At 39.3% G+C, this 23,158-nt stretch overlaps 1 protein-coding gene across 21 annotated transcripts in view; it reads right to left on the bottom strand.

Annotated features, from left to right (window-relative positions):
- Window positions 1-23,158, bottom strand: part of ZBTB20 (zinc finger and BTB domain containing 20) — a 487,918-nt gene that overhangs the window by 317,104 nt on the left and 147,656 nt on the right. For all 21 annotated transcript variants that reach the window (XM_074594530.1, XM_074594379.1, XM_074594501.1 and 18 more), the window contains one exon: window positions 785-860. The gene's annotated coding sequence lies outside the window, so the exon portion shown is untranslated. The remainder of the gene's footprint in view (window positions 1-784; window positions 861-23,158) is intronic.

Below are 23,158 nucleotides of genomic sequence, written 5' to 3'. Positions count from 1 at the left end.
TTTTTTCCTACTATCCAACAAGCTCCTGGATTTTTATTCATATATTATTTCATGACATTCAGAGTATCTGAGTCTACTATATTTTCCAATCCTCTTTTGCGTGCCTGTTGTTCAGCCACTGAAGTTCAAAATCTTAATTATTATCCCAAATACATCCAATAAACAGATTCTAAATAAGGATAGATCAGATTGATGTACAATCTGACTTGCGTTTATGGAATAACTACGCTCTTAGAAAGAGACTCCTTTCTTGCTGAGAGACGCAAGACGTTATTTTGACTGTTTTGTTGTGTCACAGCACAGACGAATTAGGCGTTTCTGCCTTCATCTACACCCTAAAGCAGCTGAAGCCCCCCCCGTGATGTCATCAGAAAGTTGTTCATTTTTTTCTTCTATAAAGGAGAAAAATTTGTTATGACATCACGGAAAGAGAATAAACTATATTTTATGCTATAAGGAATCTTCTGCTACTTTCTGTTATTTCTGCACCAAAGTGCAGAAATCCTTACTGACAAAGCGACAGGAACTGTAAGTCAACAGAGACGCACGCTATTCCTAATAATATTCAAAACAAAGCAGAAAAGAATGATCTATTCAGGGGTCTGAAATTAAAGATCTGCAAGATGTAAGTTTGGTTTTAATTTTTAAATAAAACATCCTTTGAACTTCTAAATCCCATTCAAGGGGACTCTGACCTTTATCCAAGACCAGCTACTCTGCTAACACTTTGGATGCATATAGAGGAAAAATACGGACAAAAGGTACCGGAAAAGCTTTTACTTACAGGAATGCAGTGCAGCTTAATCTTTTTGTTTTTAAGGTGCAGTGATTTCAGCATCTACAATGTAACTTCAGGCAGTCTGAAAAGAAACAGGTTAAAATCTCTTTCAGTTATAATTGGTATTTCAGATTTAATTAAAAATTAAACTTTCATAATGTTTCACCATCCAAAGCAATGCATTATCAGTCAAGCGTAGCCTTTTTTTTTTTTTTTGTTAAAAGAAGCTCTTCCCAGAGTAGTTTGCAATGAAAGAAGAAGAGGAAAAAGGCAATTGAGAGTAGCAAAATATATTTCTTCAGCAAAAGATCTCTGAATAACTTGGAAAGAAGCCTTCTGCCACTTAATTTTAACAATCAACCTTATACTAATTAAAAAAAAATAAGCATCACAATTAAAGAAGACAGAAAAACACCATCACATACCAACAACTGTGAGGGGAAAAATGTTACTTTCAGCAAAACAAGGACATTGCTGGGACCAGAACATATGCATCAAAAGGGGAAATATGGTTTTACATAATGCCAGCCAACATTTTTTTAAAATCCGTTCTACAGCATGTAGCACTTGCAGACTCTTGCATGGAGGAGCAGAGAAAGAAAGACAAGTTCAAAAAGAGGAAAGCTGGTTTTAAAATGTATAAGGCAAAAGGTCCCTTGCACCCTTTTGTAAAGAGATACAAAACAGCTACTCTATAAATTGCAACGTTTCTTATCATGTAAAATAAATGTCATTTTACTGCTCAAAACAGATGATTAAGAAGTGGTAGCTGTAGACACAGCATTTGAACAGATGCAAAAAAAAAAAAAAAGTATTTTTTTTTCAAAATGCAGTTGGAATGACAATAAAACTCCAGGGGCTGCACCATAAATATGAGTTTAAATGTTAGACTGGAGTTTAAAACCTGTGGTTTTAATTATATCTAATTATAAAGGCTCCAAAACCAGGAGAAATGAGAAAAACAAAAAATATTAATAATAAATTAAAACAATTTTGCAATAAGTTGTCAGGATTTGGCCTCACAATAACAAACCATACAGCTATATACACAGACAATGTACCAATGATTCATTAAAGGAACAAACCAAAACTTGATTAAATTTTATTTTTAAAAGGTGACAGCAGAACTTGCCTAATTTGCCCATTCAAAGTCAAAGCTATTCTCTTCACCAGCAACACACTGACAGAAATTTGCAAAGAAATACTGGATGCAAATCTAATACTCATTTTGAATGTCCCACAGGCTGGGGGCAATTCTTAAGTGCAATTTTTTTCTTTGTTCTCTCACGAGTAAAAGCAGAGTTCTTCAAAATTCAGTGTTGTATGAGCCTTCCCAATCTGTCCCCATAGATGTTTAAAAAGAAATGCACTGTATCAGACAATATACCCTCACACAAACGTGTTCATACACACATGGACACCACAAACAGGAATGAGCTCAGGAACTTATTTTTAGGTTTAACTTTTCCACTCTGTCAAGATCAGAGGTATTAAAAAAGCAGGAAGCAAAGCAGAGAGCACGGAAGGGGACAGCACAGCAAGAATTATCAAATCTTACGCAGCACCAATTCTTGAGCATTCGAATGAAGCAACAAGAGCCCCCGGACAGAGGCACTAGGACGATGCTGCCAAAGGATAACCTTTATAGGCGTCGATGAATTTTTTCTTGAAGGAATCATTTGAGAAACATGTTCCTTCTCCTTTAGACAATCTTTACATCAAATAACTATCCTTCTTTCTCCTGATTGGCATCTAGCAAGATAGATAAACGAACAGTGTAGAAATCCAGGCAAAAAAATCCTAAATCGATCAGAAGTAGGCAACAGCATAACTGCCAGATAAATGATAACAACTTCAGTCTCTGAACTTCCATTTCTTTCCCTTCCTTTCCCTTCCAAATTTACCCCTTTTCTAAGATCTTCAGGACTGTAATGCCGGCTTGCTGGCAGGGAAGAAGAGGGGCAGCGGTATTTGCAATCCAAAGCTATTTCTTTTAATGAATGCAATGAAAAACTGACCTCAACTGAGAAAACAAAGAGCATTCACTGAGGGTGAAATGTATCCCTGTATAGAGAGCCAGCATACAGACTGCACCACTGAAGCCCTATTCTGATGACCTAAATAGGAATAAATTGGTGCATGGACTTCATCACAGGGAATTTTGTCCAAAACCCCCATTTTCTTGTAGCAAACGAGGAAGCATTTAGCCCTCTTCTATCAAAGCACAAAGCTACACCACCCCCTTCCCATGCTGGGCACTATCCTGACAACTGCTTTTTGGTACATTTTTCCTAGTGGTTTTAACCTGAAGTCCTTCCTGCTCCATGCACATTCTTCCGATTAGAAAGGAAAAGGAGGAGATGCAACACCTAGCGTTGTTCCATGAGTTAAGCACCGAGGCCCGGTTCCTGCAGATAAAATGGCCCCTTCTCCTCAAGGCAGGCTGAACCGGCACATGCTGCAATCCACCCATTAAAAGAAACGGAGCCTGGGAAACATCTGTCTGTGAGACCGTGTTCACTGCCATCTTGAAAAACTTCAACTAAATAACCGCAGTTAGCAGAACACCTGATGTAAACACACACAGACAGAGCATCTTAAAGAGCTATTTTAGCTACAGGTTGGAGTTAAACTCAGCGCAAAAGCTACAGAAAACCTCATTAAACTCAGAATACCAACCGGTGCCACTTCAGTAATATCTTTCATTTTACAAACTGAGAAACCTGTGGCCTCGAGGTGAAATTATTTAGACAGGTATGTACGAGCAAGAGGTAGAAATGGACGCCTGCATTCCTGCGCACAGATGAGCTTGCTTGGCACTGCAGGGCAGGAGACTGCTGTCTGAAAGGAGTGCACTAATCACCTTCTGAAAAGCAAGGGAGGTGGCTCAAGAACAGCTGGTGAACTTCTACTGGAGAGAGACCCAAGAGCTGGAATTGCAAGAATGAGGAGCATGGCAGGTCAGGAAAGAGGTACATTAGTAGAGTGACAACAAGAGAGCAAGTATTACCTCTCCATAAAGGCTTTAAAAACAAATTTCAGAAGGTAAACATCTTTCACTGTGTTTTCTCATGATTCTTACTTGCTATCAAGTTTATGCAGAGCCTGAAAACTATTCCAGCAAAGCTACCGACTATATAACAACTGAAATTCATTAACAACATTCCATGACTTGCACGGCACCTGACTCTACTGTGCCTGACTCAGGTTTATGGTCTAGTCCCCCACTTTTGTAAGAACCACATTCATTCCATCTAAAAATTAAAGAGAAGAAAATTAAATACCATTTGTTATCAGAAACATTTCAGAGGATGTCAGCCTTCTGCAACCTCTTAGCAATAAGGAAGTTCTGTAAGGGTTTGATTTCCCTTGAATACCTGCAGTCAGCTGGAGCAGGTTAATGAGAATCATATACAGTTCATTAGTTATGGGGAGAGGGAAGGCTAGGAAAGAATACAGCACAACACTCATTGGTATCTTTTGAATTTTCTACATAGAGTTTACAAAATGGGTCAATTATTCTCTTTCAAAGTACTTGCTCATATCATTGCTCTCACTTCTGGAACTGAAAATCAATGATGAATCAACTGCCACAAATAACTATGCACAGAAAGTAAAATACTGATGTCTTTACTCAGAAAAAAAACCCACCTCATTGATTATTGTCAAGAAATCCCTCTTCAACAACAAGGGAAAGGGGGAAAAAAACACCCCACCAAAAAAAAAAAAAAATCAAGCCCATTACTTTCAAGAGAATTTTCAAATAAGCTCAGGGGCCACTCAGGAGACCTCATTCCAACATCAGAATCCAAATAATGACTTAGGATATGGCCCAGATTACTTTCTGGTATTTTAGGTTTGAAAACATAAGCAGGGCCATGGACTAATTGTGTCACAGAAATCGGAGAGGGAGGTCGATGCTGCACAGGCTCCTCATCTAACAAAAAAATAAGCAAACTTTGAAATTGGAACCCATATAGACACGTCAGCACAATGCTCTGTCTAGGCTCATCAGTAATGCAGAAGAACAAATCTTATTAACATAGATATAGCATTACACTATTTCTGCTTTTTTAAGGCGAATGCACTTTAGTTGGTACTAGTTCTCTATAAACAGGTTCATTTTGTCACCATTCTCTTGTCTTGAGGGAACAGAATAAAAAAAAAAAAAAAAAAAGTAATGCGTATACTTAAAGAATCTTCCCAAAAAGGAATGTTTTCCTGAATTGAAGGCCTTTGTACACTTTCAAAAGTACACAGGAGTTTTCGTCATTTACAGTTCCGCCTTTGAACTCATGGCCATTTGTATGGTATAGCAACACTGAACTGGGCTCCTTCCTAACCATAGGGCTGAGGCTCAAACTGGGGTCACAGGGCTGCTGGTGGGAAAAACCTGATTTTTTTTGTGATTTAGTAAAACAGAAGCAGAGGACAACCTACAGCATTGTGCTGGGATTGAGGGTTCCTGCCACTGCAAGTAACGGGCAACATGAGACCGAAGCTTGCTTTCTCAAAACGGTAGATCTCCGTCTGTTATTAGGTCACTGCAAAGCTGTGTGTCCACAGAGATTTCAGCTTCCTTATGGCATTCATCTATTGAGTTTACTTTCCCAGTGAAGACTGTATCCATTACAAATTTTAATTTCCAAACCATGGCTCTTTCAGATAGAAAAGCATTTTAATCAGGAAAAAGGTGTATTTTTGGCTACTTTTCACACACCCCACCCCATCCTCAACAGCGTTTGAACTATTTTTGTTCAAGTATGAAAAATACTGCCTTTGGGCAAAGACTAACACTCCTTGAAATGTGGGTTTCAGAAAGTTAGAGACACTCAACTGAATAAAAGCTGCAGTGCATGATCAGTCCACCCTAATGGTCACTCTGAAACAGGTACTGGATGCGATTTCACCACAAGTCCCCTCATACCTGTTAAACATTTTGGATCCCCTAATAGCACAGTCCACCTCTCTCACTTATTCCTACTGTTAACAGAGTAAGCAATAAGCACTTGAGAAGCCCAGCTGTGAAAGTACATTAGAAGCTGAACTTCTCAACCCGGTGAAGAGTTAGTCTCTTTATAACTGCACTTAAGACCTGACCTGGACTCCTAAAGTGCAGCTTAACTGGTAGTTCTGCTATGGCCAGGTGGGACCCAGCATCCTTCTAAATACCTCTTGAAGCTTTCCTCCTACGCGGGGACGATGATGGTAATCAAGTTGGCTGCTGAAAACCATGATATTCCCTATTCCAACTGTTTTCTTGCACAAGCTGTCCCTAGATCCTGTTTATGTTCCCAAGGAACAGGAACAGTGACAGCATGCAGCTTTCACGAGGCCTTGCCCAAACAATTCTTTCTCGAAAGATACAGTTTTTTGTGAAGCAGTTCTAAAACTGATATTCTCTGAGCATCTTTTGGAATACAGCTTGAGGACTTTGCTTATGCCCTTTACAAGTTATCGTAGCGTATAAGCTTCTCCCACTTCTTTTCAAGGTTCATAATGCTTTGATCTTCACAGCCTCGCCGCTCCTGTTGAATGGTATCATCTCCCATGGCTCAAATTATCTTCAGTGCATAAAATGATAATACCTGCTAAGACGCAGGCTCTATCATATAATCACAGCAGAACCTTCACATTTATTCTGATTTAAAACAGAAACTTATATCAATAAATGTTTCATTGTGATGGGTATTTCAGTGCAGTGACAAACTGGGCGGATAGAGGAAATGTGGCGGATATAATTTGTTTGGATTTTAGCAAGGCCTTTGACACAGTACCACACAGGAAGCTCATAGAGAGACTAGAGAATTATGGTCTGGATAATAATACAATAAGGTGGATAAAAACTGTCTGACAGATAGGAAGCAATGAGTTATTAATCAATGGTATTAGATAAGAATAGAAAGAAGAATCTACTCTGATGCCGAGCAATAGGTGCTAGGATTATTATCATTAAACAGATTCATTAAGGATGAGAAGAAGAATGTAAATGTTGACAGCATCAAAAACTGATGATTCAGAAATAAGAAATGTATCAAATGTGAACAGAATCAAAATTGTAAGATCCAAATAATGGAGATGTGCATGAGCCAGAACAATGTGGTATTTAATGTATCTTAAAACGTAAAAAAAAGTTATTGAATACTGATATAGAATTTGGTTTTGAACTTGGAAATACAAGGTTTTCACTCTGTGAGCATACAACTTCGTCATGTTACTCTGCAATGGTACGGTCTAGTTGTGAAATTTGTTCCCTTGCAAAACAAACTAAAAACAAAATTGTAGCCACTGTGGTCACGAATATCATCTGACTTCTTTTCTTAGAGTAAGGATATTAGTTCTAATGATTAAAATTTTAAAGTTGAAAGTAATCACATATAGTAGTACCCTTACGTTCCTCTTTGGAATCAGGGTCCTCTTTCAGCTGTAGCCCTAAATTTCCAGCACCCTGCACAGTTAAAGGCTTTTTGTTGCCAATTTCTGGTTCAGGAGATGACATTTAGTTGTCCCCACAGAGACACTGTGTGCACATAATACTGGCTGTTTAATGGGAACTCCCTCTCCCCTTCCTTCACAGCTCTGCCCTGAAGAAGTTCAATCTGACCCCCGTCTATGAAAGGGCAAGATCTTGGATGAAAGGCAATATACTGAGGTGAAATGAAAAACCACATGGCAATGCACATACACTTCATGGGACATATGGCAGAAAACATACAAGTGATAAATCTTTATTTTGAATTCTAAATGATAAATCTTTATTTTGAATTCTAAATATCTCAAAGTGTTGAGCAATTAAGCATGGCAGTTGAATATTTTCAGGATAAACTCAGCAATATCAGCGAGACATGAAGTTCGCTATATCCTGCCCCTTTCTCTCTTGCTAGCACTGGGACTTTCCTTTTCCTTGTACAGAGAACACACCTCCAGCACCACAGCACCAGCTGACTCGTGCCGCTCCCTGAATAAGGACAAAATAACTTTTGTTGGCCTCATTCTTGAGACACCAAGTGCAAACTGAACAACTTAGTAAAGGCTGCAGGTTTTCAGCTGTAAGAAGCTTCAGAAAGTGGTCACAACTCTTACTCTTGCCTGATTCATTACCCTGCAATCTGACCTCAGGAGACTGTACCTAGCAACCAGCTCCCAGCTCCTTTTCGAGACCCGTCATCTATGTTTTTGGGACCTTGGATCTTCTCCCAGGACATAAAACGTTCCTTCTACCTTCATGCAACAGCCAAACCCCATCTCCCTGACAAGCACCTCCTTCCCTTTCTGCCTGCGCTGTTAGAATCCACCTTCCCTTGTTCACACATGAGCATCCATTCGCACTCCTCTGCTGCACAGAAAGAGGGAATTAGGATGAAGGTGTGACACTGCTGTCACAGGAGAAAAAGTCAAGGAGGGAAGCGGTATTAGCAGAGGCATGAATTTGTAGTTCTAGTTGATGCCAGAGGAGTGGAAAGAATGAGGGATCGCAGTATCCCCCCTGCAGCTCTCCAGAGCAGCACCAAGTGTGACTTCTGGGGCCCTGGAACACATTTGATGGACATGAGGTCCACAACTGTTTGCTACCCTAAGCAGACGCCTACTTTGTCACATAAAGTAGTTTTTAAAGGTGCCCTCTGCCCACCTCCTTTGGAACTTATCTCTACAGGGCTACCAAGGACCTTGGGAGGAACTTTGGGATTTTGATGTATAAGAAGGGACACACTAATTTTAATAGAAAGTACAGTTAATAGAAAGTAAAGTTAGAACTACAGGCTAAGTTTGGACTTCCTATAAGCACGTGCACCTCAAGTGGTATCAGGACTCTTCTACGTATGGACTGACTTTATCCCACCATGTGCAGAAGCACAAATCAATGCACTCCTTTACTTAGGCACATTATTTATTCTTTTGCCAGTAGGCCATTAACCTGAAGTCCAAAACCAGCTTCATCTTGCACAATGTCATGCACAAACCATGCCCATAAGTTTCACATTATTTCAGTTTATGTAACTGCCATATTAAGCTCAAGGCCCAAGGAGGATACTGAACAATATCTTATTGTACAGGCTATTGAGATTCAATATTACAGGGACAATGCTACCAAACCCCCCAATTTCATTCGTCTCAGAAATCTTTGGAAATTTAATACCAGAGGACTTTGAGACCTTTGGACTGTATTGTAAATCTACTGCTTAAACTTTTACTGTAACACCAACGTGAGCTCTCAAATATTTCCCAGTAAAGTCCACATATGTAATTCTTCTTTAATTACATATCGTCCTACAAGAAGTGAAATTCAGACCAAGCTGGAACTATACAAAAGTTCAGAGAAGTTCAGTTCCTGCATTATGATTTTGCAAAGCTCTGTTGTAATTTTTTTCCCCTGGAAACAATACAGAAAAGGAGAATATATCAGCAATGATTCCAAACTAATCCCTGTGTCAGAACAGGAAATAATACTTGGGGAAAAAAGGGGAAAAAATCTTCCATTTACTTTCAATATTAGTAAGAGCAACAAAAAGGGTTTTATACTGCCAGCCACATCCTACAAAATCTAGCCAATAAAGCAACAGCATAATTACTAGATAAGTTTAAAATAGATTTTTAAAAATAATGGCTACTTTTGCTGGAGGCAAAGTATATCTAAACGTGTTGCAGGACTGGATTCAGAGACCTCAGCATCCTGCCAGCCTGGTCCAATACAAATTATGTTTGTAGTTATTGCAGGGACCTTGAGCTATACTGTGTACACACTTAAATCTATGAAATATTTATCTCCGCTTCAAATATGTAAGATGAAGAGTACACGCTAGGTATGAGCTCAGGCTAGTAGGGCTTCTGCAATGATTGAATTGTTCAAAGTGCCAAGACTAAAATTCATTCTGGCTCCATTTACACTACAAAAAACAAAACACCTCTAATATACCATAAAATATTATTATTAGAAGAGTAAGGTTGTGTATTCAACCTGTTCCATAATCGATGTTTAAACAAAACAGATGAAATCAAATGCACCCCCCTGGTGGTCAACCAAACTACAGAATTGAAACTGCTATATAACTTTTTAGCAGAAAAAAAAGATATCTAAAAAAACACCCCTGTGTACAGCAAAATAAAAAAATTAGGTTCCATCATGTTAGCACTAACACTGGGCAAGGGACTACAAGACCGTATGCTAATTATGTTACAGGTAAAGAAGAAGTTCACATATGCAGTTGGTAACTAGATTTCTAATAAAACAACAACTTCAATCTTTTTCAAGTCTTTTCCAAAATACCAGAAGTGATTAGAACACATTATGGATCAGTCACTTGCCAAGTTTCATGTTTGAAATCAAAGCTGTTTTAAAATTTCCTGAACAACAAAAAAGCATTTTAAAACTGGTAACATTCAGTCATGGTGATATAAGCAAATACCAGCCAATCTGAATCTTGGAACATTCTTGATCTAATGCCTTTGTGTTGCCTCTAAGCCCAGAAAAATATTTCAGGCCCAACTGCTACGACAGCTAAAATAATATTCACAAATTAAAAAAAAAAAAGATAATTTACATATTATACAACTACATTTTTTATTTCTTCAATATACCTTGATGGAATTAAAAGCAGAGATCCTTCAAGACTTTTTGTCATCATAACTGAGATGCGTCTACATTTACCAAAGATGAACCTGCCTGTAATTTGTATGGAAGATCTAAAACCCTTCTCCTTCCCTCCTCTGCACCTCCCCCAGAAAGAGCTCAGCATTCTTGAAGCGTGTTCTCTACAAATAACTATACAAAGGAAGTGGGTCTATGATGGAAGAGCTGCTTAGTTGCTTTTCACATGCTGAGGAACTCTCTTTGAAATACTGCAGTCCAACACCATCGCGCCCTTCTCCTCCCACCAATACTAAGCAATGCACGAGGAACAAAATTTGAACCTATATCTTCCACAGTAAAGGTACTTGCAAAATACATTAAGCCCGCCAGGAAAAAAAAACCACCAACTGCTATTCCACTCTGTGGCTGCCTTTTAAGATTGTTGCCCATTACTCTTATGTAAGCAAGCAGAAAAAAAGAAATATGATAAGAAGTCACACTTCAGGGTAATAGTTTACAAGAAAAAGAACAAGATTCTAGGAGTTATATACACCTATAAATTCTCATTATGCATCTGTGTGTACTAATAGAGAATATTACATAAAATACTGTATTATTTAATGTCAATTGAACGGAGGTTTGCTTTCAATTACATGTAGTCAAATGTCCCTATAATCAGTTGGTACAGTAACTGGGCAGAAATTCCCAAACATATTCAGCCGTTGCTGCCTGAATCTCAAAATTATTTAGAAACACGCTTTCTTCTCCATGAAGAGATACCGTGATGCCAACAACAACTACATTATTCCCCCAGCAGACCCAGAAACGCTAGAGCAGAACTTCCATGTCCAGCTGCCTGATCTTCTGCTGTAACCAGCTGACGCAAGACTCTCCTCGTGCATTTCTCTCTTTCAGCTGCTAAAGTTTTTACTCTTTAACAGTACCCTATAACATTAATGGCTTTATATTTCCTAACTGTGACTGGACCTCATAATTGGTCAAGAGAGGGACTTTCCACCTACTGAGCTGTAACTCAAACCAGTCCTGAATTTTATGTAGTTGGTGATCTCCTTTCTGTTCTCATTAACTGAAAGTCTGCATTAATAAAAAAATAACCGGTACCGTAGGGCCCTGATGTTCACAGAGACAAATGAAGATCTCTCTATCGTATTTTAAAATGCTTCTTCCCCTGATGGATTACAGGAGAAAAGTTGTTTTTTCTTTGTTCTAAGCCACATTAAGTCCAAAAGGAGGAAGTCCTACACAGTAAATGAGTACAGAACTATTTCCTACCTCTGCAGGCTGCAGAAAATGCCACTGTGTTAAGTAAGATGGTACCAAGGCCACTTACATGTATTAGACTATTAAATCTGCATTCTCTTATTGTTCTTAAAATGGTAATGAAATGTTCCAGGCCAGTGTTTATTTGTGGGACTTCTAAAGAGTCACACACTACCACCATTTCTTTTAAAGCAGCACAACGGTCCACGTACCACTGGTGAGGCTCTTGCTGATGGCATGCGTAGAATTTGTTAGTCACATTGCTCTGGCTCACCTTATTCCCAGTTGCTAAACTGCATATAAAGAGAAAAAAAAACAAACCAAACCAAACCAAAACCCAATGAAAAAACCAGCTGAAAATACATTCAACATTTAACTTTGGACTGGAAGCAACCACAGTTCGCAAATAGAAAACTACACAATTCCAACCTGCAGGGGAGAGAAGCCTCACAGCTATTAATAAGAGGAGGATTGTCTCAGATTTCCTAAGATGCCTCCCACATTAAGACGTGTCCATATCAGGAAAAAATTAAGAACCCTATCTTTAAGTTCTCACAAGTACAGTTCCAATTAGGAAGGGTTCCTTGCTTTGAGCTATCACCATGCTAAAAATAGCGATGTTCAGGAAACACATTACTCTCAGAAGTGATTTCACATACAATCTGTAAACATGTTGCCCTTTTAGGTAAAATGGCATTTGTTTGAAAGCCAGAAGCCAGAAATATTAAAGTGGAAGGGATCTTCAAAGATCATTTGGAGCCCTAAAAATTGAGATCTGTGTGCTTTTTTGTTTTCTGTAAAAAAAAAGAGACTGAAAAGACTAAGTAGGGATGGGGGAGGAAGGAGAGTGAAAAGAAACTTTGCACTTTTGCTTTGAAAGTTTTTTGTTTATACACACATATGTATACATATATAAAAGAAACGCCGATGTTCTTTTCTTTTCATAACCTTGTATGCATCTCTGAGGGACGTGACTTGTACCAACGCCAAATTTTGTCACGTTTTATACAAATTTCATGTTTTCATTTTATCAGATACAGCTTATAAGACAACTTAAAATTCAAACCATTCAGGTTATAAGTACAATGCTGTACAATAGTTTCCTTTACTAAAGGCTACTTTTTTTATTTATTTAAGGATTACTTATTTTTCTTTTCTGTTGTACCTTCCCTTTGCGCTTTAAATGGTACAATGCTATTTTCTTGAAAGGTACGGTGGACAACTTCTTGGTTGGCGGGTGCAGAACACTGGATGACTATATTTAATATTAAAGTTGGAGGCATTAAGCAGGAAAGTGATTTTTATTCTTCCAGGTGTTCAAAATACTGTTTGTTAAGTTTCTTAATAAAAGTTCTTAAGCAATCCTTGAAAAGATACATATCTTGCTAAAAGAACCAACAGAACTTTCAACATAGAATTGAAACTGCATGTAATGTCATCTAAGGATTTCAAGAAGTCCTTAAATAAAGTAAAGAAAAATAATTTCTGTCATTGTCATTACTTGAAGGAAAGAGACACAGACAGGTGAGCCAGACTGGACAAGAATTTTGAGAACAATGACCTGTTCCTTCTCTTCTGATCATACTGAACTCTCTCAAAAGGAGATTAAAGTGCAAAGATCCAAAACTGAGCTTGTATCTATCCAAGAAGAATTAAACAAGTGCTACTGCCAGTGGAACTCCTATGGATAATTCTGTTACTATCACTCACCCCAGAATATCAATGCCATTAGTGGAAGATTAAAAGCTAAAACAATATACCATATGGTTAGAGCCAAGGGTGAAGTAAAGCCATAAAATGATGAAGTGAATCATCATTGCAGACCCCTTCTTGCAACCAAGTAGCGTGGCTCTTCATAATGTCATGCCATGCCATTGCCAACTGGGTTGTACACTGAGAACCAAAACAGCAGTTCTTTCTGCTTGGCGTAAACAAAATAACTACGCAAGGACACCAGAGGTCTAGGATCCTCCCTTCCAAACTAGAACATCTGTAGCTTTTAACCACCTCTTCATAGTCAGTACTTTATTCTGTATTTAAGAAAGGCATCATGCTACACTGACACTGTGTAAGCAATGCCACAGGAACCACATAGTGATGAACTCATCTGTTATACCACCAGCCCCCGGCCCTGTCTACAGAGATGGCCAGAAGCAACCTTCTATTTTTCTGTGCTACAGATAAGGTCTACATAGCTCAAGACTTCACACCTCATTTTCAGAGACATCCTAATGTGGTCTTTGTCACACACAGTTTCTAATCATCTTTCGACAACTGGGACAAGTTGGCCCTCTGTTAATAAATGATGGTAAAAATAAAGCAAGGTCCTGAGTCTAAAAAAATGCGTTAAATATAATTTGGCATAGTCTAATGTAACTTCTGACTGATGACCCCTGAGATTTCTTGCATTATGCCTGATGGTTGATATTCACTGAAGACTCCCCATGGAATAGAAAAAGAGACTTTGAGACCAGAGAGTACAGAAAACCATATGTGGCAGTGGTCACTATGGAAAACTTGGTAGCGTCACAGACCCCTGTAGAGGAAGCAGCTTCACCTCAACTTTCCATACCACAGAACAAAAAAAAAAAAAAAAAAAAAAAACACATACCCAAGAACCAACATAAAACACCCTCTCCCTTTTATGAAGTGCTATAACAAATTCTGAAAACACCAACCATTTTATTACACAATCAAGAAACGTGAAGTTTATGACATGGCAAATGGTCAGCCTCGTGCTTGACAGACAGCTCAAACTCCGTGCATGCAAAGTAATCAAAGTTCAAGGGCAACAGGGATAGCAAACTCAGTTAATCAGGACCATTTGGGGCTCTTGGAGGTCACAGAATAGCCAACTAAAAGCCAGGAACAATGAGCCATCTTCTATGCAGAGCTGTACCTGTTATTCTCACTATCCTTCCAACCTAAGGAGTGTCATAGAAGATTCCCACACCACCAGAGAGAAATCAAACATATTCCATAAAAGAGCTTGACCCAAGCAGCAAGTTCCTTCTTTTGGAAAACCCATGGTGTAGCCAAAGCAGAAGCTGTTGCACACCTAAAGCAGAAGTATGCTAGGATGGATATAATTGGTATTTTCTTGCCTTGAACACAACATAAGTACACTGCAATCAGTCACCGACATGAGTATACAATATTTTGTAAGACCATAATAGTAATAAGTGGACAAAATGCATAAACATTTTGTAATACAGCTAAGCACCCCTGTGTAAGTTAATCACAAAGGGACAAATGGATATTTGCGTTATTGCTGCAGAAAAGAGGGTACAGGAAAATATATGAGAAGTACTAAAATCTGCAGGATAAGAAAAAGGACACAGAACAGGCAGGAAAGCTATCTGTAGAATCAGAATAATCCTGAATACTAAGCTGGAAAACTGTCCGTTAGAAACAGAGCAAGTGCTTGTCTTAAACATAAGAAAATGCTGAGAGCAGATGAGATTACCCCACTTTGGGGGGGGCGGGAACAGGGATGAGAAGCATACAAATCTCAAAGAAGAGCAAATGAAAGAATGTGGAAGATGTCACTTCCCTCATGAAAGAGCTCTTGACTGATGACCTCAACCTTGGTGACTAAGACCACCTGGAATTGTAGGACAACCAAAAGGCATCAACTCTGTGGTATTGTACACTCACAGCTAATGTAGAATGGGATTGTTAAGAACCAAATGTTCGAATATGCAGCAATAATAACTAATAATGATTGAGAATTACTGGCTATATGTATTGTTAATGAATGACAGTCTAGTAAAAATTTGCTTTTAAGCTGGCCTGATTTACTAATCCTCCGAACACCCATTCATTGTAACTGATGCTGATACCCAGCTTCCCACTGCACGGCTTGTATGTGGCATCACAAGACGAAATAAGAAAAGAAGGGAGGGATTTGCTCTAGCATACAGACAGGTGAAAGGAATGAAAATGAAGCCTTGATGCTTTACTTTTCACAGATTTGCCAGTGTATGACAAAACAGAAAAAAAAAAAAAAACAAACAACAAAAAAACAACAAACCAAGCAAGTGAACTAATGTAGTCTCTTTCTCTTATGGCAAGTTTCAATTTGCAATAAATCACAGATAGTACATGAAGAGCTAAATAAATCTCTCCTCATTTCTGGGAGACCTTTTTATTAATGATAAGCTAATGTTCAGGTAAACCTCTCAAACCTATAAATGCTCTTAAGTCTCCTTTCTTCAGGCTGCACAGTCCATTCCCAAACTGTCCTCAATTCAGAGAAACATTTTCACCTGCATTCAATCAGCAGAACCTGCTCAAACCTTTCAGTATGAATCATTATCAAGACGTATGTCAGCATATCTTAAGAAAATACTGACAGCCTGTTTACCATTACCTTCTTCCTTCTCAGTATTTGGCAATAAAGAACCCTGAGATTCTCAGTCAGGAAGCTGAAAATCACCCTCATGCCACACCGAGATCGATTCAATCAATTGATATTTTCTTACTGCATAAAGATACAAGTGGTTTGCCAAAGGTCATAGAGCAAATCATTGGTTAAACCTGGAATAACTAAGCATATCCTATCTCTGGACATCAGTTATTTCTCTTGGTTTCCTTAAGGCTAAGATTGTGCTGTCTGGACGCATCCTCTCCCTAATACTCTTTTAATTTACCTATTTCAACCACATTTGATAGAGGGGTATAGCCCTGAATAAAAAAGATGATTCCTAGAAGCTTCATAAAAAAAAGGCCGGGCTAGAGAGAGACACTATTAATTCCCCCCAGACAGAACCAACAGTACAAGTTCATACCTTAAGGACCACAGAATTGGATTTATAAACATCTCAAAAACCAGAAAATACTTCAGTGAGAGGTCACAACTTCTTAGGCAGCAAGTCAATCAACCATAACATTAATCCGTAGAAAATCTAGATCCGCAGAAATTCCAGTGCTCACTGAACTAATTGTTTCTTGAAAATTACTGGAAGTGCATTTTTTTCCTCTACTACCTTCAGCAGTCCTGGTAAAAATGAACCCTATGACAAGAAGTCTTCTTATTAACTTCTTAAGGTGGGAGAAAGACTAAATATCACCAAGAAGCACCATTTTGACTGAAGAAAAAGAAAAAAAGGCTTCCACTTTTAAATGACAGCTACAGAAGCTTCCAGACCTATCAAGCACTTAATACCTGATTTTGCCTAAGATGAACAATTTCTATGCCCTGTGGAGATACGAGGTTTGACAAACATTGCTAAAGAAAATGAGGATCTCAAACAAAACTCTGAAATGTGTTATTAGATGAATCTGCTAATATTTTGGATATCTGGTATCTTTATCTCCTAATCTCTTAAAATGTCCAGAACATTCTTCTGAATCTGCAGTAAGGGGAAAAGTTGATTTCTACTTTAATTGAGGTTCTGCAACTTCAAACCAGTCAGCTTCTGGCTTCAGAAAACAAGTAACTGAGTTAATGGTGCAAGGCACATTTAGATACAATGTCGTGGTTTTGGCCAAATTGGGCAATGGCCAGCAACAGATGCTCTCCCCCCACCTCTCACATACAGAGAGGAGAAGGAGAGATAGAGAGATTTACAAGTTTAGAAGAAACTAAACTAATGAAATATTAACAATAATAATAAAAATGAAAGGGAATAATGAAATAGATACAATGTATACAAAACTATATCAAGCTCCCAGGATGACGTCACTAGCAGGCACTGGGGACGTCCCAGACTGGACTCGGCCATGGGTGGGAATTGGATTCCGGATCTGGAGTCAGGAACCCACAGATCAGGATCAAAGGCAGATGAACCGACAGAGTCCTCCTCGGATGTCGGCCACTGAAGAAAGAGCTGACCCTTCGATCCCTCCGCTTTTATACTGAACATGGGGCAGATGGGATGGAATACCCTGTTGGTCAGTTCTGGGTCACCTGTCCTGTCTGCTCCTCCCTGCAGGTGGGGCCCTCTATGCTTTTCCGTTTCCGACCCTTCACCGGGGCAAATAACAAAATTAGCAGACCTTGGTTGTTATAGCAATAAGCATAAGCAAGAGCCTCTCTGCGTACCATTCCTTGGCACCAACTGAAAACATTGTTCTTATCACTCTGAGCACGAACAATTTTCCGCACAATATGCCGTTCATTTCAGAGAGTTAGAACAGGTCTAGCTAAGAAGTAAATTTACTGAACAGAAAGTTGGTTCTGTTTTACCTCGAACCAGGACACACAGTCATCACATGTGAAAGGTTATATAAAAGACTTCAAGGCTCCATAAACAATGTGAAGTTGCTTCATTAACACATCCTTCATTTGCTTGAAGTGGCAGAAAGATTCAGCATAATCTGAAAGCATTAACGCATTGGTTTGCAATTGGGCTGCATATGGACAAGAGAGTATTTGCATCAGCTCATTTTTCCCAAGGAGAAGGCAGCATAGAACAGAGATTCCCCTACAACCACCACAGTCACAAAAACCTAGGCTACAGCTCCTGCAGCAAAGAGTTATTGCCGCTGAGAGGTAGAGGAGGGATGATGCAGCCACTGTAAGAGAATGGACAGGGTACAACACAACATGGCCTGCAACACAGGAGGTGGCCCAAAGACTGAAATGCAGCCCTGGTAGCACCATGCTGGGGGTGGGGGTCTAGAAGAATAGACTGGGAGTGAATCTGCAGTGCCCCTTCCACATTTTATGAGATTTTTGCTTCTTTCTGTTTGAAAAACAGGCTACGTGAACTAACAGTTTGACTTCTATGTTGTCCCTTTTAGGCATCATCAACCATTTCAGCATGTTGTTATAAAAGACAAGTCTAAAAATAATTTTTTCTTCTCTGACAAGTAGTATGATTGCTCCATTAGCCAATACCATCACTTTTCCAGAAGCTGTCAGTAAAATGGCAACTGGTACCTACATAGGAAATAACAGCAATACCTCAGGTCACACAGTGTGACAGCAATGTGTAAATGCTGACTACTGCGTACACTGAACTTCATTTTCCACTTGCATCTTTCTTTTTTTTTTACCTTCCCAATCACGTGACTCCAAGGATTTTAATGTGGCAACCCCCAACTTGACCCTCATTTATACCCTAATCAAACCTACAGCATGTGCTGCAAGCTGCTTAAAGAGCTGGAAAATAAAAAGAAATAGCTAGTCATTTTCAGGGCTTCTGCTCTTTCCACTTACACTCTGGAAGAGTATTGTGTGGACATCCCTTACGTTTGAAGTACCTGCTGACAGTTTTCCTCCCTGCTTATTTCATTACTGAGGCGAAAATTCCGGCACATAATCACACAGCTCCTGTTTACAGCTAATACTGCAGCAGAGCTTGAGCACTACATCAGGGAGCAAACTGGTGGCCCTCCGACGCATCCTTCAAGCATGGAAATGGTACACATGTTCTGAAAAGAGTAAGCACAAAGAGAGCAACGTATTCCAACCACTCTGGAGAACACACGCCACTCTTGAGAAGGCCCTTGATTACATGGACAATTTCTTTCTGCCCTTTCTGGGTTAAAATATGACCACCACCTTTGAATTAACTCCTGACAACATCGTCTTTCTCTGGAAGGCAGTGTTTCTGGAAAGCATCTTGCTGTGCTAGAAATCTTAACAGGCTCATCGTACAGGTGGCCATGACACACCCTCTTACTGTGATTTTCATTTCCAGTAATTATGCCCCAGAATAATAATTTGGGTGGCACTGGTTAGGGAATGAAGAAAAAAAATAATATACTACCTCCTGCACTGGCAGGATAACATAATTTAATCCTCAAGCCAAATGAAAAAACTCTGAATCTGAATACCTCCACCTAGTACACAAGTTTGGTATTTTATCTGAGCGTGAAGTTGGTGGCCCAGGTCCCTCTGTTTTCATTTTCTTTTGTGTTCTACTTTATATCCCAACTATGACTGTATTCAGCAGCACACATTAGCGATTTCCAAATCATTAGCTCATATTTAGTCCCTATTTTCAACTGCACACTAGAGACCTGCACCTATTCCACAAATAGAAAGAATCCAAATGCTTTCCCCTAGGCTCCTGCTTAGGATTTCATTATTAATTATATTTGAAGGTTATACAGTTAAAATACTAACTTTTTTTATTTGAACATTTATATTAAGCTGCTGAGATTTCCAGCAGCTTAGCAGCATTATTTCTGTGTAAGAGAATAAGCCTCTTAAATTCTGCAAGCAGGCCTCTCGTCTAAAATGAAAGATTTTAGAAACGCACTGAAAGGTAACACTGAGTTAATGATGCTTTTTAAACTGAGACCTCGAAGACTGATCACATGGAACTCTATCAGTTATGCACCCCCTTGACCTCAAGCCCTTTCACATGCTCTGCCGACAGTGCCTGAATTCAAATAAAGTTTAGCAAAAAGTTAGTTCCAGAAGATGCACCTCAGACTCGTTGCTAGTTACAATTCTTTACATGGATTTACTATTTGTAATGCAATAAGATGTTTAAATATTTGGTAGTAAATCCCAGAAGACTGTACTTAACCATTTTCTCCAGAGATGATCAAGGTTAGGTACGAGAGGTATCCATTAGGAATAGTGGATATTAAGATAATGAAATATTTTGCAGGTGCGGATGTTGGCGGAGAGCGCAGATGACCTCAGCAAAAGGAGGTCTATGCCAACAAACTGGTACCTCGCAACACAAATTCAAACTCACAAATTTTAGACAGCTGGCCATATTTTGATTTTAGATATATGCTACTGTAAATCCAGAACACTGACACCTGTAGAAAAATCCAGGGTTATTTCTGATTTATGACTGCATAAGAGAAGAGAATTTGCTTCACTGGGCCAACTTCATTTCTAGTGCTGTTCTTTAACCAACGGATAATAAGCAAGAATTAAGATCTTTAATACGTCAAGTGCTGAAAAAATCTAAACAAAGTTGTATGTACAAAATAAGGACTTTTTTTTTAAATATATATTTTATATTTATTAATGACAACACGACAAGCATCATCTTTCCATATATGTCAGAGGCTGATTTTTACCCCACTGATTTTTTTTTTTTATGCTTCGCCTGCTGGTGCACCTCAAACAGATGTTTTCTCATAATTTTTTGCCCACGCTTTTGATTCTGATGTACAGAAAGGTTCATTTTCCCAGATCAACTTCAGATTTCCCAGCTGGACCCATCTACTTATAAATCAGTATAATCACATGAAGAATTTCCACTATTCACTTTCTTCCTTTAGAGGATTCTTGACAGTCTGAGCACCGAAGGTACCCCCTGATCACCACGACCAGCTACAAAATCCAAAGTAACCTGATGGCATTACTTTCAAGATGGCAACCCCGTAAAAGCATCCAACCAGTTTGGAAAATCAATGCCCCTTCAAAAAAAGCATTGATCTTCATACCCTGATGAACTAGAGCACACAAATACACCAAACCATGCTCTCTTCACAGGATTACACCATGCCTTGTACCAGATGACATCTGGTCAGAGCAAAGGTCGCATCGTTACAACTACCCAATAGTTACAACTGCATTATGGCCTTGAAATCCACCTCTTGGAAAATATTACTGGAAGTATTAAATAACAATGTACTTCATACACTTTGAGCATGTTATAGCGCCAAAACTCTACACAAATATTAACTAATTAATATCAGCTAGTTAAATGGAAACATTAAACGCTGTTTAAACCTTAGAGCATAGCAAAACAACAGTGCATTTAATTCCCACTTAAATAAACGCACGCAAAGGGCTTCATGGATTTTCCTCCATGGAAAACCAACAAGGAAGAGAACAGATAACTTACGTAAAATTTAAATAAAAGTCTTTCCAAATTTAAGAGTTGTGCAAGAATACAGAGAGGCATCAGGGTGCTCCCTCTAAGCAAGCCAGAATCCAACCAGAGCGTCATTTTAAATGAAAGGCACAAAATGCTGGGCCCTTGTCCCTGCTCTCTCTTGTCTTTTGAGAGGAGCCGTGCACACACCTCATGTCTTTTAACACTGTCACAAAGCTGCCTGAGGACAGCCTAAGTTTCAGCATAACTTGCAGAGACTTCATCTTGTGTGCCAAGTTTCAGCCTGGAGTGAATTTTTAACAGTTGAGTTATAAACCCGTGAAAATAGGGGCTTACAGTTGAACTGCTGACAAACCCTTAACTATAGCGGTGCACACGGCGCCAATAATAGACAAAACTGCCCCATTTTATAGCATGCAGAAAGGCTGGAATTCAGCTGTTATCGGGGATAATAATAAACTTCTGCTGGTGACTCAGGCTCTCAGCCTCAGATTTACATTCCCTCTGTCACTAAGAGTTTTTAAGTTAAACAATTTTACATGAAAATGCAATAAACAACATTTATATTACCGATGGCATTTGTTCCGACTGCTCTTGCGCTAAAATACTGTGCAGCCTTCCTCCTGCTCCCCATTCTCCTCCTCCCTGCCCCGCGCCACCCAAACCGGGCACCGACCCACTTGTTCCTTGGACTCTCGGGCAGCCGGGACGAAGCGTGGGACGGCCCGTGGCACCCAGCCCAGCCCCACGCCAGACGCCAGATCGCAGCGAGGGGAGAGGCTTGCACAGTGAGCACTGCCTGCCTCCGTCCCCCCGCTCTTCCTCCAGAACGCAAAGGAAAAGCACGACACAGCACCATCAACAGACTTTTTTTCATTATTATCATTATTATTATTATTATTATTACTCCCCCCCCTCCTCCAAATACCTCTTGCAGTACTCATCAAGCCATGTCAAGGGGGGGGAAAAAAAGCCGTAGCTTAACATCGCATCCTAGCTCTTCAGTGTTTCCTCCTGCTAAAGAGCCAAGGTCAGAAATGGAAAAACTCGACAAAAAACGAGGCTTGCTTCTCACGCAACAGACACTTGAGGGAAAAAAACCATCTGGTCTAGAAGATGTAAGAGGCCTTGCGGAGCTGTCACCCAAGTTGTCCCCAGTCACTGGCACACAGAGACCAGCTATTCAGAGAACTTTTTATGCACAGCTTACCACTCCTCTGAAGTTTCCCTTCCTCCAGAAAACTCTCCTTCACTCCCCTGAGGAGTAGAATTACATCAGTGGCCACCAAGTTTAAATTTAATCTGCCCAACGTCTATATTTTATTTTTTAATCCATCTCTCAGGAACAGCTTTTAACGCATTTGGATTTTTTTTTCTGTCATAAAATATTCTATTTATTTCCCAGCAGCTGGTGTCAAAAAAGTTGTTGTTTTCTTTAAATATTACTCTTAAATAAATAAAATCTGTTTTCATATCATGTAAAATTAGTTTTGCCTGCTGTGAGTTTGTGGCATTATGAAGTGATCATTTTTCCCATGAATTATTCAAAATGAGGATAAAAAAAGGAAAAGAAAAAGATGACGGACAATAGCATGCCATTCAATTTGTATAAATGGAGCAGTCGCACTAATAGTCCACTATGTGCAGCACAGATGAAACACTTTTTCTCTGTCAAATGTAGCCACTAACCTTAATTTAGTATTTCAGAAAGAGGCAGCAAAAGAGATTTATTTCACTCCTCTGTGTCCCCCCGTGACTTATCTAGTGGGGCAG

The sequence above is a fragment of the Larus michahellis genome, chromosome 1, assembly GCF_964199755.1.
Source record: "Larus michahellis chromosome 1, bLarMic1.1, whole genome shotgun sequence".
In the NCBI taxonomy this organism is placed as follows: domain Eukaryota; kingdom Metazoa; phylum Chordata; class Aves; order Charadriiformes; family Laridae; genus Larus; species Larus michahellis.
The sequence above is the reverse complement of the archived record's forward strand: the minus strand, read 5'-3'. Positions and strand labels throughout refer to the sequence as shown.